General features: G+C 37.3%; 1 non-coding gene across 1 annotated transcript; it reads right to left on the reverse strand.

The window, feature by feature from the left end:
• Positions 1-15,808: 15,808 nt before the first annotated feature.
• Positions 15,809-15,915, reverse strand: LOC141636685 (small nucleolar RNA R71). The gene has a single exon (XR_012541283.1). It is a non-coding gene; the product is annotated as a small nucleolar RNA R71 (small nucleolar RNA).
• Between the last annotated feature and the right edge of the window lie 3,031 nt (positions 15,916-18,946).

Here is an 18,946-nt window from a genome sequence, read left to right on the forward strand (position 1 = left end):
TGTGTCAAATTGTCACCTCTTTTCGGGGTGGCCTGTGTTGATCCATTCAATAATTTCCGACTGAATGGGGAGTAGTCTGATATAACAGGTATTAAAGTTTGAACTGGATGCTATTGTGTTGCAAGGCTTGGGGCTTGACATATAAGGGCAGACCGAGTAGCTGACTGAGTCTTGTTATCACCTATCATATATTTACTTTTACTTTTGTTTAGACTTCCACTATATTAGCAAGTCGATCGGTTCTTCCGCTGTAATGAATAAGTTGTTCAGTTTGGTAATTGTAGTAAGACAGTTTGACATTGTTTATATTAAAGTACCTTGTGTTTGTTTAATTTATTATTCACTACCTCGGGCAACCGAGATAGTTACAACCTCAGTTATCTGGGAATATCTTGCTCAAGGCTCCTAGATAAATGGGGGCATTACAAAGTGGTATCAGAGCGAAAGATCCTAGGGCCAAAACAAATGAAACTAATAAACCTAGGATGTGTCGTATAAAATGAACCACGTGGGAACAATCAGGAGTCCCATTTTGCTTAGGATGAGAAGGGCCCCTCACTCCAAACCCTGACTCTCACAGTTTTGAACAAGATACCACGAAAAGAGTAACGAGCGTGGGTACTTAGAGTGCTATGTTATGTGATTCTTTTGTTACGAATTGATATGAGTCCATTAGTAGTTGTTGCATGGCTAAAGAGAATTTGGATGCTAAGATGTGACAGTATTAGTTGTTAATGGAAGAAGGAGTATGAAAGATTGTGTGGTTTAACATATGAGTTACCTCTTTAAATCTGGACCACTGATCTCATCTAAGATGGAGGGATGAGATTAAATCTTTCTTAACCTATAAATTATCGCTTTTCTCTCAATCTCCCTCATTATTAGAAAAATCACTCTCTCCCTCCTCTTTCTCACCCTGAAAAGAGAGAACAAAAAAAAAATAGAACGACGACTTCCTCGTTCAAATTTGTCAAATTTAGTCTTCATCAAATTCATTCAAGTTGCAGGCTACAAACTCAATCTTCATCATCCTCGTTCAAATTTGTCATCAATTAAGGAGATTTCGTTGTCTATTTCGCTTCATCTTCGTATTTCTCTTCAATTTCACTACAGGTAAGTACTAATTTTGTTTTTCTAGACCTGATTTGTGCGTTTTCATTATCTTTCTTATCTAATACCCGTTTCATTTTCGTTGATTCGTTGTATGTCCGTCTGTACTTGTGTTTTGTCGTTAAATTACTTGTTTTCTCATTTTTTTTCCTATAATTTATAGGGTTTTGAGTTTGATATGAGAATTCTAAATGATCTTGTGTATTTTCATGTTGTTTGTAAGGTGTTTGACAATTTTTTTTTATTCAATTATGTTATTTTGTATCTTTGATAATTTCTAGGGTTTTTGATTTAGATGTGTTAGCGTTATTGTATTACCTTACCTAAGTTATTGTATTATTCAAACTTAGTTATTGTATTTTGTAGTTACTTTTTCTTTGGTATGTTAATCTGTTAACAATTATTGTATTACTTTTAATCAAGTTATTGTATTATTCAAACTTACTTATTGTATTTTGTAGTTATTTCTTGTTTATTATGTTATTCTGTTAATAGTTATTGTGTTGCTTTAGTCGAGTTATTGTATTATTCGAACTTAGTTATTGTATTGTTTTAACTTAGTTATTTCAAATTAGAGTTGCTGTAAGATGGCTTCTTCTCTTTTTTATTTTTACATTATTGTGTCGTTGACGGACTATATGGCGAGATTGCAATCGTGGATTATGTTTTTTTCTGTCAAATTTATCTATATGTAAGTTTGATTTTGATTTTGATTTTTGTTAATTTGTTCAAGCTAATACTTAATTATGTCAATTTCGAATATTAATTAAATACTTGTGTATGAGGATTAAAATACTTGAATATGAACATTAAAATACTTGAATATGACCATTAAAATACTTGTGTATGAGGATTAAAAATTGTAATACCTGAATATGAGTATTAAAATAACCACATATTATTGCAAAGCAGGTATTTTCGTTTTTTGGGTACATTATTATTTATTTGAGATAGTCGGTTATTGTATTGTGTTAGTTCAGTTATTTAAATGCATTAGTTGGATTATTACATTTCATTTGCTTAGTTATTCCATTCTGACAAACTATGCTTTTATTTCTCTAGAATATCCAGTTATTTTATAGTGTTTTTATGATTATTTCAATACTTTTAGGTGGTTATTGTATTTCAGTTGCATAGTTATTTTCCACTTACGCGCTTTTTTGTTTTTATTTCTTTTAGTGAGCTTTCGCTTTCTGCTGATTCATCCCTCATCAATAGACAAGACATGATTTTCGTCGGGAAGAAATATTGGCGGAAGAATGGTGAAAGCACCGACAAATATGGTTCTCGTCGGGAAGAAATACTTTTAGCGTAGCATAGGAAATACATATATGTAAAGTTACGAATGTTACTATAGTTAGATGTATTGTTTGATGAATATGCATAGATTGTTAGAGATGCTTAACTGTACTGTGATGGAGACAAAATAGTTATGTAAAGAATGTAAGTTGTTTTTTTTTAACGTTGTTATAAATGGCCACTTATTCAATTAAATAAGATGAAAACATACAAACGATGGAAATTTAACTATATTTGAGTTAGTGTTGTCTTAAAAAAAGATACATTTTTTTTAATCAAAAGCTATGTCAATTTCAAAATTTCTTCGATTTGAAGATTATTGGCACCAATAGTAATACACAATATACATTTGGTAAATATCTATTAGTGAGCTCTTTCACAAAAATTTTTTACACTCGTTAACAAAGTTTTTGAGATCTTTTTCAAAATTACAAACATTACTTGGAGTAAATAAGTAACGAGGGGATGGTTGAAATGAAAGAGTGCTTTAGGATTTTTATGCGATAAAGATATGCCCCAAAGATTAAAGGGAAATTTTATCGCATGACAATTGGGCTTGCCTTACTTTACGGTTCTGAGTGTTGAGCCGTGAAACATTGTCACATTCAAAAGATGAGTGTGGCGGAGCTGCGTATGTTGATGTGGATGTGCGGCTATACAAGGAAAGATCGATTAAGGAATGAGTTGATTAGGGAAAAGGTAAAAGTGGCGCCAATAGAGGACACGATAGTGGAAAATCTACTAAGATGGTTTGGCCATGTGAGAAGGAGACCTATAAACGCACCAGCTAGGAGGTTGGAGACTTGGAGAATAGAAAAGGTTCTTAGGGGTAGTGGGAGACCGAGACAGACATGGTTGAGAGTGATAGAGCACGATATGAGATTTCTAGGGCCTGAGGAGAGAATGGTGACGGAGAGGGCATAATGGAGGGAAAGGATACATGTGGATTTTTAGTATTTGATGTTATTTGAAAGATTTAGTGTTTTTATTTATTTTTAAAAAAAATTATTAGTTCTTCTCTTCTTTATTACACCATTTTTACCAACCACTTTCTTATATATTTTACTTGGTTTACTTTTAAGGTATTCCGAACCCTTAAATTTTACTTCGGTTTTCAAAATCGTTTTAATTTTATTTCTCGATTTCAATTTTAAGTTTTGTAAAAGAAATCTGGACTTCGATTTTAAAACCTATAAGTTTACCTTGACTTTTGTATTATGTTTCGCTCTCCCTTTTGTTTTTCATTTTTATTTTTTTCGCATTTTGAGGTGTGCGTTCATCCATGGGCGGTTCTAAAGGATGATTCATGTCAGCCGCCCCAAATCATTTGTGGATTAAGGCTCTGATATTGTTGTTGTTGTTGTTGTTGTTGTTATTGTTGTTGTTGTTGTTGTTGTTGTTGTTGTTGTTGTTGTTGTTGTTGTTGTTGTTGTTTTTGTTGTTGTATCGAAATTAACCAATCTCAATTATTGATTGCATGAAAATGACTAGTTATTCAATTAAACATGATGAAACCAAACAAAAGATAGAAATTTGAATATATTTGAGTTTCATCTCAATATAATAACATGATTTACTCATTCCAATAAGTGAGATTCTACATTACAATAACTACAAATATCAGAATTTTACATGACAATAACTGAGTTTCTACATTGGAATAACTACAAATACCAAAGTTTCCACATCACAATAACTGAGTTTCTACATTACAATAATTGAGTTATTCAATTGAACAAGATGAAAACTAACAAAAAATGACCAAGTATATACATCAATTTTTCCATTGAACGCCAATTATCCGCGTCTATTGTGATTGAACATGCAAATCACCAAAAAGCAGAATATAACTTAACAGAACACCCAAGAAATAACTGGATTGTAAAATAAATGGATTGTAAAATAACTATAACTTACTTTAAACAACTAACGAGTGAACAACAGAATCACGTATGGAATAACTGACTTTATTCATTAGAATAACCGAGTTGCTACATTACAATAAATGCAAATACCAGAGTTTGTACATTACAATTACTGAGTATATACATTACAATAATTAATTTCCTACATTACAATAACTGTGTTTCTACATTACAATAACTGAGTTTCTGCATTTGATTAACTATTAAATAACCACGTGTCTTCATTACAATAACCGAGTTTCTAGATTCAACTAGACATTTTAACAAACAGTTGGTGTGGTATTCTAGATTACCAACAATTTTTTAGGATTATGATAATAAATCATCAATCAAATGTCAACGGTATGATAACCAAACAAACTAACAGAGTAGCAATTGAAATAACTCGTAAAATAACATATATTGACTTATAATCTACGCTTACCTTCATTTTGTCGATACAGGTTAGGGTTTCTCCAAATTTGGACAAAATTGAATATTGATGCGTGTATAATCAAATAGAACGAAGATAATTTAACTTTGTGTTTTCGACTTGAATTACTCTAGGTTTTGTGAAGATTTGATAAATACGAAGATAAATGTTATGAAATTGAAGATAATAAGAAAAAGTGATAAAGAAAGAAGAAAATAGGGAAGAAAAATAAAGAAGATGAAGAATACTGCTAGAGGCAACGTCAAATTTTTTTTAAGCAGTATAATTATTTTGGTCTAATATCAGCCCTTCATCTTATTAGATATAATAGCATATAAATGCGGCGGGAACTCACGAAAAGTGGCAAATATATATATATATATATATATATATATATATATATATATATATATATATATATATATATATATCTTAACATGCCGTTAATTATCTTGTCCAATTAGGTCATAGAATGAGGATATGTAATTTGGGTTGTTACTAAAGTTTTGGTGTAATAATAATTTGGTATGGAATAATAATTCGACCTTTGGGTATTTTGTAAAATTTTGTGTTTGATCTAATTAAACCACGTGACTTGACTTTCCTTTAAGATTTGAGTCATATGCTTTGATGAAATATTACTATGGGATGTGCTTTTGTCCGTATTGTCCTCAAGAGAAAATTGTTGTCGTATTAACTATATGTGCATTTTGATTATGTCAAAAGTACACAATATGAAGTGATGTTATAATCCTAGGTCATATGGATAGTAGTTCTGATTTTGGAAAGATGGTAAATTATTGGAAAATCGATAAGGGTCAGTATGAGTAAAATGAAACATTTGTTGGACTATTTTTTATTTTTTTTGCGACGTGTTTGACATATAAGAAATGTTTGGTGTAACGTGTGTTTTGTATTATATAAGACGAGATTTACTGAGCAAGTCATGATAATGGAATTGTTGTAAATTTTGATAAGACGTGCAAATGAGTATATATTTAATTAATAAGGTAATGCTTGACCTTACTATGTGGTGTTACTAACTAGATGATTGGATGTTTGTGTGAACATTGTGTTGGGTTGGCAGTTTGACTAGTATCTTAGGTTACGGGGACGAAACCTTATTTTTTCGTGGGTAAAATGTAATAATGCCGTATAAAACCAAGTTAATATGAGTATTTGTTAAGTTTATATGACAAGCAGCTATATGTGCTCGATTAACTTGTGTCTAATAATAAGTTGGAATGAAATAACATGTTACAGGTAATCTTATGATTCGTTCGGGAGCGGTTTGGTCAATGGATTGTTTAGTAACGGGATTTGAAAGATTAATTTTTGCGTGATATCGTGGGTGACTTGGAGCGTTTAATAAGTATTTGTTTGGAAACTTCGGGATGAAGTGTGTTTTTAGGGGGATATAATATGATACTATGAATTTTGAACTTCGTTATTAATTATTATTATGAATAGTGTGGTGACATGTCTTGTGTTATCTCTTGATAAGTTGTGAAATGTGAATTATGTTTGTGTAAGTCTTTAACCGTGATCGTGACATCGCTTTGGTTGTACGGTTTTGTATGGTATGCGCGAACATTAGGGCGAAATTCCTTTTAAGGGGAGAAAACTGTAATACCCCATAATTTATAAGAATAAACGCTATGTTAAATTGTATAAGGCTTATGATATCGTCGTGTGAACCTCACCTTGTATCTATTGGCCTTGTCTAACAAGTTCTGCTAACTGTCTATCGACGTTGTTGTGTGTCGATCGACAGAGGGTAGGGTGTTGATCGACATAGCTAGTTTTTGAGTTGGGGTGTGAGAATTGTGTCGATTGGTTAGTGTCGATCGACGTTATTGTGGTTGTCGATCGATAGAGGGTGAATATGTCGATCGACTAAGTCTGTGTCGATCGACTAAGTCTGTGTCGATCGACTAAGTCGTTAGACGGAAATCTGACGGGTTAATGATTTAATTCCTAATTTTCCTAATCAGTTTCCTTTTTACCTAAGCCTACCCTAAACCTATAAATGCAACCTATCATCTATTATAAAACACTTTCACTCATCCTATCATACAAATATACAACCCTAAAATAAACAAAGAGAAGAGAGGTAGATGGAATCGTGTACGGAGTATTAACATCAATCACATCTAGACCACGTAAGTTAATCTTGAACCCTTATCTTTTTCAATTGATTACTTTATGGCATGGACCTCCAGCCTGACTTTGGCCGCCTGCTGACCGACGTTGACCAAGGGGGAAGGTCATTGACTGCTTGATCTTGACCAAAACTCTAGATTGATTATTGGGGGATTTCAATTATTGTACTTGTAGTTTGATTATTGTAGTAATTGAATATATGTCATGTTTGCTCTAGGCATCGAGTTCGTAAAGAAATTGCTTTTGGTTGATTCGCTTGTGCACAGAGTAAATTGCTTAAAGGTAGGGATACCCTACTCAAATTTACCTTTTGTATATCATTTATAATATAATTTAGATGAATGAATATCGTAACTGGAAGATCGTATGATGAACGTTTACTGGTTGTCTAACGAGCTACTCTATCAACAGTCTGTACTCGTGTCGATCGACAGGCTGTATAATGGTCGTTCGACACATGGGTATTGAATTAACGGATTGGTTATTGTCATTTGGTTATGCGTAATTTATTAAATGTTGATTATCGTTACTCTTATATTTAGTGCCGCTGCGATTACCATTTTTATGCGATGCAAGTATTGTGATGAGTTTTGCATAGCAGGTAGAGTGCTACTGCCAGTTTTGCATAGTAAGAGAGTTGCTACTGCTAGTTGTGCATAGTACGGAGTGTACTACTGCCAGTTGAGTATGGTACGAAACTACTACTGCCAGATAGTGGAGCATAGCATGGTGTTGAGGGGGTTGTGCTACTGCTAGTTGTATAGTTGAGCATAGAACAATGTTGAGGGAGTTGTGCTACTGCAAGTGGTGTCAGTGACTTGTATTCAGTATGATTGGATGAGGATGATGATGGTTTGAGAGCGGTTGGTTGTGCTGCTGCAATCGTTTATTTACGTTGAGTTAACACTTATTTTTAGTTTATTTCTACTCAACCATTGGTTTATTTTGTTTGTGTCATGTGTCAAATTGTCACCTATTTCTGGGGTGGCCTGTGTTGATCCATTTAATAATTTCCTATTGAATGGGGAGCAGTCTAATATAGTAGGTGTTAAAGTTTGAACTGGATGCTGCTATGTTGCAAAGCTTGGGGGCGTGACATACAGAAGGGCAGACCGAGTAGTTGACTGAGTCTTGTTATCACCTAGATACATATATTTAGTTTTACTTTTGCTTAGATTTCCGCTGTATTAACAAGTCGATCAATTCTTCCGCTATAATGAATAAGTTGTTCAGTTTGGTAATTGTAATAAGACAGTTTGACATTGTTTATATTAAAGTACCTTGTGTTTGTTTAATTTATTATTAACTAACTCATGAAACCGAGATGGTAATCTTTCTAAAGGCTCCTAGATAAATGGGGGTGTTACACAATATCATAGGACATCCGCTTCCTTGGACACGGCTTCAAGGTGGTTAAGATAATAATTTTAACTTTTGGCTTGATTACAAAACCTCGATATGACACCCTAATTCCCTTGGGACCTTTTAATGACACGTTTTTCTGATAACAATTAATATTAGCCTTATACCTTGCTAACCAATCCATCCCCAAGATGACCTCAAACCCTTACAAAGAAAATAGAAACAAGTCAACCTGAAAGTCTACTTCCCTAACAATTACGTACACATCTCTAAACAATTTAGAACAAAAGATGGACTCACCCGACGGTAACATCACCTCATCACCTCCTCCCTTACTATCTCAAATTCCCCCAACTCTAAGGTCAACACATAACTCCTAGATACAAACGAATGGGTGGCTCCCAAAAAAAAACCCCAAAAGTAGGCTTAGTGTGGAATAGAAATGTATTCGTGACAACGTGAGCACCCTACTCGACGATTCGTTTCTCCATCATAAACAAATTCCAATTATTCTTCGGTCCTCTTTGCACGGTACTAGTGGAAGTAGTAGGCCTAGTCTCCATGACTTGTTGTCCTCCGGTGTTTTGCCTTTGAGATGATGCACCACCACGATTGAAACCACTACGAGTGAAACTACTGTTGTTGAAGTTTGGATTCCTAGGGGTACTTAATGAACTGGTGGTACGATTACTAATCATGCTATGTGATGGGGCTTGGTAAGAACTTCCTTGGCTAAAGTACTCATGCACTCATACCTCTTATGACCCACTCCACTGCAATTATAACATCGTGGTCCTCCACCCTCACTAACGTATGATCTAGTTTGAGTACCTCCAGAGTATGATCTAGTTTGAGTAACGTTAGGCCACCTATGTAATACCTACCCCGTTAGGGACCCGTTGACAAGCCGTTGACTGACCTTGGACACTTGGTAGACCCTTGAGAACCTTTCATACAATCGGACTTATTACTTGGTGACCTTTAGAAGTGGAGAAGTCGATGTAGCGTAGGCTACTCGGTCGAGTAGTCTAGTAACTCGACCAAGTAGAGGCCACTCGATCGAGTAAGTCCAATACTCGATCGAGTATGTCGGTTTCAGCGATGAGTTATAAATCTGATACGTGCATATTGTATAGTCTTTTTAGCCTATTTTAGCACGTATTTCCATGCATTTCTATACTGTTTATATAGTATTATGCCCCGAATTGGCTACTTTGGTTTGTTTTGTCCGTTTTGTAGAAATGAACGCGAAAGTAGTGGAATCGTACCCTTTTTCGTCCTTTTTGCTTGCATTTAGAGGAGACGGGATTTTCCAGAGTGAGATACTGCATTGGAATGCGTGAAGGCACGGTTTACAAGGCAGTTGGTGACGAGAGTGGGCTGATTTGAAGGAAAAAGGCTCGATCGAGTAGTTTTGTTACTCGATCGAGTTGTTTTCATGGTCCCAATTGATCGATCGAGCAGTTTATTACTCGATCCAGAAGTGCTGAAAGAGAGGTTACTCGATCGAGTAACTATTCTACTCGATCGAGTAGATTTTCCGTGGTTTTGCTCGATCGAGTGGATTTAATCTTCTCGATCGAGTGGTTTCTGTTGGCGTGGGCTTTAATTAGCCCGTGAGTTGTTTTAAATTGATAAACATAGTTATTTTCCTATTTAAGCACGCATTAGCTAGATCATTAGTACCTATTCTTTACTTAGCTTTTATCAATTCTTCACAACAAGACTTCGTTACTTTTCCTCTTCACTGTAACTTTGCTTCCGGGATTATTTCGCTTGGATTTTGTCGTTATTTATGCCGGATTCGCACGATTGTAATCTCTTTCTCCTCTCTTAATAATAATCGATCTTTTGTTTGCTTTAATCCCTTGTTTTACTGATACCCGTCGTTGTGAGTACGAAAAATAAAATTTATAATCTCCTATTAAAACTAACCTAGGCTACTGGTAACAGGGTCGAACCACAAGGAGGCGAATGTAATTTCTAATTGTCTAATTTAGTATATGGTAACGAAAGTGGGGGTTGATTTTATTTGATCTATACTAATAGCAATAAAAGATAATAAACTAAATAAACAGATAAAACAGATAGAGAAGGGGTACTAGGATGGTCAGTTCGTTATAGTTTCGGCAGCAGCATACTAAACAGGTCTAAATCAAACATATGAGGCGGGAAATAAAGAGGTCCTCTCGGTCCACTCTTAACAAATAGCATCTTTCGATCTCGCTATAAGTCCCTAATATCACTAATACTAACTTTCGTCCTGAAAAGTGACTAACGGTCTAAACTTTACCTATCTTTCGATCTCAACATAGTTTAGTCATTTTAATTGGTGATCTAACAACTGTCCCTATCTTTCGATCTAAAGGGTCAGTCAAATATTAAGTATTCAACTAGTCGCATGCATTCGATTCGTCAAACACAACATTTAAATCAATTAAAACGAGGGTAAACCTCACGTGGTCAGTCAATCGACCAGGTATGGCAGTCGATCGACTGACACGCGATTCAGTCCGTATTCATTCTATTGCCGCCTACACTATAATTCCCCTACATCCTAGCACAAACTATTTAGCTACTCATACTAATGGTGATAATAACAATAAAACCAAAAAAAATAGACAGAAGAATTCATGCTTGAAATAATAGAACAAACAATTAACATAAACGATGAATCGGTTTTGGGAAACTAACTAGCAATTCTATCCTACAAAATGATAATAAAGCAAACTGAATTATTAGCAGAAGAATACCGATTGGAATTGCAGCAAGAGATCCAGGAACCGAATGCGAGAGTAATTGTACGAAATAGTATTAAAACCCTAACTGTTGAATGTTTGAGACCAACTAAAGAACTAGTAAAAACTGAATAAATTTCTGAATGATTGTATATGTCAACTAGGTTACGTTATATAGGAAAATATACGTAACACTTATTATCAAAACCTAAACACAATGGGCTTGAGTTTCCTCGATCTTTTAATTCTCGTCTGGCTTAGCGGCTTGGTCGATCGACTAAGAGTGGCGGTCGATCGACTGAGTAGCAGTGTACAGTAGCTTCTCGAACCCGCAAGTTGGTCGATCGACTGAAGGCAGTGGTCGATCGACTAAAGTAGCTGACACTTGACTTCCAATTTCTCGTGTATTTGTCTTTTGGGCCTTGGAATACGCACCAAGCTCGTTCCTTAAGTAAATGCTTAACGGCAAATGCAATGCAAGACACTCGGGGACGGATTTAGCTCAATTTCCGTTGAATTCTTCACATTTCTGCAATAATGTACAAAAACACGAAAATAGACGGAAATAGGGGAAATGGTAGCTTAAACTACACAAATGAGCTCTGAAATGCGTGGAAAATAGGATGTAAAAATCATATAAAAGACACGCATCAAACTTCCCCAAACCAAACCCTTGCTTGTCCCCAAGCAAGAACTAGACTCGATCTAATGACCTAATGGAACGAGTTCAATCTCAGAGCGAATTACAACATGTAAAGCCTAAACCAATTTAATGCAATAAGTAATAATCAATTAGTAATGCGAATCATGCAAACGAGTTATAAGGTCGTTAGAAATACTGCTGAACCGTTAACTATAGAGACTTATTAAATTGGACTCTCGCGGGTCGCTCAAATCACTCATAGGCACAGGTGAATATATAAGAGGATAGAAAGAATTCATTTTGTAGAGACTCTCACCTAACTACGACCTATGAGAACATGCTTGCAGTATAATATGAAAGTAATCTCTATGACCGTACATATGCATTCCAACCAACAAATGACCATGACACATGCCGAGGTATATATGGGATATGTGAGGTATGGGTAAGAAGAGGCAAAACATATATGGAAAAGTGGAGGTACAGGTGATCAAGCTAGTACCCAAACGGAACCATATGGCAACATCCAACTTTCTTGCTCAAAATCAAATGAAACGGTGCTGTAGCAAGCAAAAATCTCACGGTCTCCAAGATAAAAGTAATCAACTAACTCCCCATAGGATACTAATGCAACATGGGAGCAAAAATCGCCAAAAGATAACGATTATGAACTTTGCGAATTGATTTCTTTTTTTCTTTCGAACCTCAATCGATCGACCAAAATTGGCAGTCGATCGACTGCTATGAACAGTACATAACTCTTTGTTTTTTTTCATTTTTTTCGAATCATTTCTTTTCTTTTTGTTTCTTTTTCATTCCTTTGAACTTCTTTCCTCCTTCATTTCTTCTTCCCAAAAAAATCTCAAATAAGAGCAAATGCTACCAAAACTAAGTAACAATCCCAAGAACATAGACTACTAGCTTGACAAAGGACAGGCTAAATGTAGGATGTAGTAAATAGGACAAAAAGGATATTTTTGGCAATGTGAAGTTCATGGGTAAAACGAATAAAGGGAAACCTCTACCACACGTGTCGACAGACCACAAACCGAATGCATACAGGTATTAAGTAGACTAAGTTCATATTTATGCACATTTATGTAACATGCCTCATAAGGAGTACTACTCATATCCTAGATAAACTGGTCATAGATATCAGCAGTTATCGGCTCTAAATCTTAGAAATATGATGTAGCTTGCCAAAAATCTAAGTCAAGTCTCAAGTTCAGCAAACAGTTAACGAAAACTCGTAAGGTATGCACTTATATGATTCTACTAATAACATGTTAATCAAGCAAGGCTTAGGCAAAAACAGGTGCAATTACAATGTCATCATTGAAATACTACCGTTCCGACTCGACCTGTATGCTAAAATAAACGTGCATTTTTTTTAAAAAAAAAATTTGATGGAATTTTTAATTTTTTTTTTGAATTTTGTATATATATATAGGAAATGAAAAAGCAATGCAAAAGAAAATGTAAACGTGAATGCAAGCAAGTGATATGCGACGCAAAACCCTTCCCCAAACCAAATCGCACAATGTCCCCATTGTGCAAAATCATGTAATGAAGAGAAGATAAACGGGAATTTGCGGGAAAAAATAAATAAATAAAACATGAAGTGAAGACTTAGAAACTCACAAGACTTAAAGCGCAGTAAAGGAAACCTCCCCAAACCAACGTGAATTAGGAGGTTTCAGTAGCCAGCAGTGCTACTAATAAGTACCTGAAAAGATAAACAAAGTACCACGCATAAAATCGAGAAAGCAATGATGAAGCGGTATAATGTGCATAATTGAGAAAAATTGAATAAATAAACAAAATTACGGAAGATAAAGTGGAGTAGAAAACTCCCTCAATTCCGCAAATCGACCAAATACAGCCTAAGTTTGACCCTGTTACCACTACCCTGTTCCTTTCACCCTAGTCGATCAGTTTGATGCGTGTCTTTTATATGATGTTTTATACCTCATTTTACACGCATTTCAGAGCTCATTTGTGTAGTTTAAGCTACCATTTCCCCTGTTTCCGTCTACTTCCGTGTTTTGTACATTATTGCAGAAATGTGAAGAATTCAACGGAAATCGAGCTAAATCCGTCCCCGAGTATCCTGCATTGCATTTTGACGAGGAGTATTCACTTAAGGAACGAGCTTGGTGCGCATTTCAAGGCCCGAAAGACAAATCCACGAGATCATAGAAGTCAAGTACCAGCTAGAGCAGTCGATCGACCACTACCTTCAGTCGATCGACCAACTCACGGGCTCTAGAAGCTACTGTACACTGCTAGTCAGTCGATCGACCGCCCTGCTTAGTCGATCGACCACATCGCGCTTTCGTACGAGAATTAAAAGATCGAGGAACTTGAAGCCCATTGTGTTTAGGTTTTAATAATAAGTGTTACGTATATTTGCTATATAACGTAACCTAGTTTCCAGAGATTAGAAGGGAGAAATTTACCTAGTTTTACATTCGGTTTAGTTTATCAATAATTAGGGTTTGGAAATATTGTTTTGCAAAGGATTTTCGTTCGAGCTTTTAATCATTCCTCTGCAATTTCGGTATTCTTTCTGTTCTATTTCAGTTTATCTTTAACACATTGATAGTAAAGAAATTGCTAGCTAGTTTCCCAAAGCCGATATTATTGTTTTATGTTGTCTATTTGCTCAATCGTCTTAATCATGAATTCCGTGGATTTAATGGTGAATCTTATTGTTGTTATCATTCTTAGTATGAGTAGCTAAATTATTCGTGCTAGGATGTAGGGGAATTATAGTGTAGGCGGCGTAGAATATTGTGGACTGAATCGCGTGTCAGTCGATCGACTGACATACTTGGTCGATCGACTGACCTCGTGGGGTTTTGCTTTCGTTTTAATTGTTTTAATTCTTTATTCGACGAATCGAGTGCACACGACTAGTTGAATGTTTAGGATATGACTGACCCATTAGATTGAGAGATAGGGACAGTTGTTAGATCACCAATTAAAATGACTAAACTATGCTGAGATCGAAAGATAGGTAAAGTTTAGATTATAAGTCACTTTTCAGGACGAGAGTCAGTATTAGTGATATTAGGGACTTATAGCGAGATCGAAAGATGCTATCTGTTAAGAGTGAACCGAGAGGACCTCTTGTTTCCCGCCTCATGTGTTTGATTTAGACCGACTTAGTTTGCTGCCGCCGAAACTATAGTGAACCGACCATCCTAGTACCCCTTCTTTTATCTGTTTTATCCGTTTATTTAGTTTATTATCTTTTATTGCTATTAGTATAGACTAAATCAATTCAACCCCCACTTTCGTTACCTTAGACTAAATTAGACAATTAGAAATTACATTCGCCTCCTTGTGGTTCGACCCTGTTACCACTAGCATAGGTTAGTTTTAATAGGAAATTATAAATCTTATTTTTGGTACTCACAACGACGGGTATCAAATTTTGGCGCCTTTGCCGGGGAGGCAATTGTTCTAATTTTTAGTTGTTTTTATTTAGTCTTTCTTAGTTTAAGGGACACATGTTCCTTAAACTTTTCTTATATTCTTTTTGTAGTTTCTTTTTATGCGCAGGTCAGAGGGTGGTGAACTAGTACCGTTCAATCCTGAGATTGAGAAATCCTTGCGCGAGTTGAGACGATCACAAAGGGTATTACCCACAGAGGAAGAGCTTAGTACTCTATCAAGCTACTACGAGAACGCTCTGTTCGAGGAAGATCCACCCACATCTCCTGCTTCTATTTTTTCAGCTGAGACAGTCACTTCTCTAGAAATTCCAGTCATGGCTGAAGAAGCAACTATAGCAAGCCATTTTGAGCCGACAACCGAAAATCTTTACAAGGGATTCGAATTACCTGGAGCTGATAGGAAATTCGAACCAAAGCCTTCCTATATCAACCTAGTTGAGAGGAACCAGTTCGGGGGAGCTGCAAATGAAGATGCAGCCAAGCATATGGAGATATTTATCGATTACTGCTGCTCTATACCCCCGCCGATCGGTGTGACCCAGGACCAGATAAAGGAGACCATGTTTATATTCTCACTCTGTGATGCTGCAAGGGAATGGTACAAAGATCTGGACCGAGCCGCTCATGGGATCACCGACTGGAATTCCTTAGCCCTAGCATTTTACAAAAAGTACTTCTCTGCCTCGAAGACTAACGCCATTAGAGCTCAGATCACAAGCTTTAAACAAGGGCCGGATGAGAACTTTCATGAAGCATGGGTTCGTTTCAAGAAGCTGGTACGAACCATACCGCACCATGGGTTCGAAAAATGGAGTCTTTGCAATCAGTTCTATAACGGGCTGTATGATGACCGAGGGCTATTTTGGATGTCATTGCCCAATGGCCGATTTGTTGAAAATATGGGAGAGACTAAGGGGTGGAAGATCATTGATGACTTAGCCACCCACAAGGCTGAGTATGGGAATTCCCGGGGGAATCAAAGGAGGAGTGCTGAATCTCCTTCTGTAGCTGCACTTGAAGCTCTCACTGCGAGATTTGACAAGTATGAACTGAGAGGAGTTTCAAAAGGAGGTATTTACCAAGTAAATGCTGTGTCAGACGGTTCTTTCGTCTGCAGAAGGTGTGGAACTGAGGGACATGTCTCAGAGAATTGTCCCAGTCCTTTCGAGTCTTGTGCTGCCTTTCAACACTATAGGCAGACAAACACCTACTATGAGCCTAATGTTCATCCCAACTTGAGGTGGAGTAGCCAGAATGTCCTAAATCCAACTCCACCTCCGCAGCAGCAGCAGCAGCAGCAAGTCTATGTACCCCCTCATCATAAGCAACAACAATATCAAAAACCTCCCAATGTGCCGCAGAAGCAACAATCTCAAAATTCCGAGTTTGCTGAGTTGAAGAATATGTTGCAAAAGGAGTCCCAAGCTAGAGAGGCTGGAATGGAACTTTTAGAAAGCCAAATTGCTCAGTTGGCTAGCAAGAGTACCACTCGAGCCCCGGGACACTTACCGACTCAAACTGACCAGAAAGAGACCCTAAATGCCATAACTTTGAGGAGTGGGTCTACCCTGGAGGGGCCTGCTATGGTCGAGGATGCCACTGCAAAAGATGAGGCGAAACCGAGTCAGGATAAAGCTGTAACGAGTAATACAAAGAAAAAGGCGTCTACGAGGTATATCAGTCGATCGACTGATATACCCGGTCGATCGACTGAAGTGCGGGTTACAAGAGCTTCTGGAACTGTAGATCTCAGTCGATCGACTGAGCAAGGTGGTCGATCGACTGAGGCCACTGCTGATATTAAGAAATTTCGTCCTCCAATGCCCAATAATTTGAGAGACCATTTGTTTCGGGGTACGACAACTCCGAAAGTATTGGGGCAAGACCCGAGTGCTGATGGGTCCGTCCCGATTCCGAAGTTTGACCCAATGTCGGTCAATGGCTCACATTTGAGACGGTATGAAGAGGGTTCAAGCTTCGATAAAGAGAAGGTGGTGGACTTTCTGCCTAAGTCCAGGGATGCCGGCATGCGTGATTTAGAGGAAAGGGCTAAGCTGCTTCTTACAGCCCCGTATCCAGAGAAACTAGTGTCGACAAAGGAACAGGTATCTTTCAATAAATTTGAAAATGTTGTTCGTAGTCTTAACGTACAAGTGCCTTTCCTTGAATTAGTGAATCAAGTGCCCGCTTATATGAAGTTCATGAAGCAATTGCTTTCTAAAACGAGGTCACTTGAAACCGTGCATACTGTTGCACTAACTGAGGAAACTTACTCTTACTTGACTCACACTGCACCCCATAAGCTAGAGGACCCGGGTAGCTTTTCCGTTCCTTGTAATATAGGTACCTTCTCTATTGAGAAGGCATTATGTGACCTAGGAGCTAGCATTAGCGTCATGCCCTTAAGTCTTGCTAGGAAGCTAAAATTGACTAGGTTTGCAGTCACGGACATGACAGTTTAGATGGCTGACTGATCTGCGGTCCGGCCTATAGGCGTCCTAGAAGACATCCCTGTGCAAATAGGGAAGTTTTTCTTCCCCGTAGACTTTGTAGTCCTAGATATGCCTGAGGATGCCCACATACCTATCATTCTAGGTAGGCCATTTCTGCACACTGCTGGTGCAGTTATTGATGTTGGTTCTGGGACCCTGACCTTCAAAGTGGGGAAGCATTCTATTGTCTTCGCCCAAACTGCTAGGAAGAAGGACCCTATGTGGCCTGTCACCTGTAATACGATTTCTGAAAAGAAATCATACTTTGTGCTTCCTGATATGCCTGTCTCTACTCCTATTCCTGTCGTAACCCCTCCACCCCAGATTGGGAGCAAATTGGAGGAAGATTTGTCTATTTCTGATATTGCAGGAGCTGGTTTGGGGAAGGAAGAGCCGCAAGTCGCTCCAGCTATGAAAAAGCCGATCATTCAAAGAGGAGGTCTTGGCTGCCTTAGCTATGGCACTGACGAGGAAGTTGATGACGAGCCGGTCAAAGTGAGAGAGTCCGATTTAGATTCTGTTGAGTCCAAAGAGACCATTGACTGGGGAGATATAGAAGCTGCTGACCCGTTGAGTTCGGCGGATGTTGAAGCTAAGAAGGGTGCAGCCAAGAAGATAAGCACCGTTGAGGCTACCTCTAGTAGCCAGAAGCCAACGAAGTGGGACATACCATGGCCATTCTTGATCAACTATTAGTTGATCAAACGCTTTATCAAACATTTACTTTATTGCTTTTAAGACTATTTACCGTATTTTTTGTGCGCGAGACTTCGCATTTATTTTTGTTGCTTAGGATTTTTAAGTACTTTAGACTTTGGTTTGGATTTTGCGCAATTTTGGGCGCGTATTATTGTGCACTTGCAGGTTTTTAGACCTCATTAGCTCAAGTAATTGAGCAAATACGAAGAAATAAGAAGTTACAACAGTATCTTCAGTCGATCGACTGGCAACATTGGTCGATCGATCACACGCGATTTCCGGAGCTACTTTTTCCTTTCACCCTAGTCGATCGACTGGGCTATGTGGTCGATCGACCGCCCTGCACTACTGTACTTGTTCACGACCTCTCCCCTGCTGTGTTTGGTCGATTTGCGGAATTGAGGGAGTTTTCTACTCCACTTTATCTTCCGTCATTTTGTTTATTTCTTCAATTTTTCTCAATTATGCACATAATACCGCTTCATCATTGCTTTCTCGATTTTATGCGTGGTACTTTGTTTATCTTTTCGGTACTTATTAGTAGCATCTGCTGCTCAAACCTCCTAGCTCACGTTGGTTTGGGGAGGTTTCCTTTACTGCGCTTTAAGTCTTGTGAGTTTCTAAGTCTTCACTTCATGTTTT

Source organism: Silene latifolia, chromosome Y (genome assembly GCF_048544455.1).
Source record: "Silene latifolia isolate original U9 population chromosome Y, ASM4854445v1, whole genome shotgun sequence".
Taxonomy (NCBI): domain Eukaryota; kingdom Viridiplantae; phylum Streptophyta; class Magnoliopsida; order Caryophyllales; family Caryophyllaceae; genus Silene; species Silene latifolia.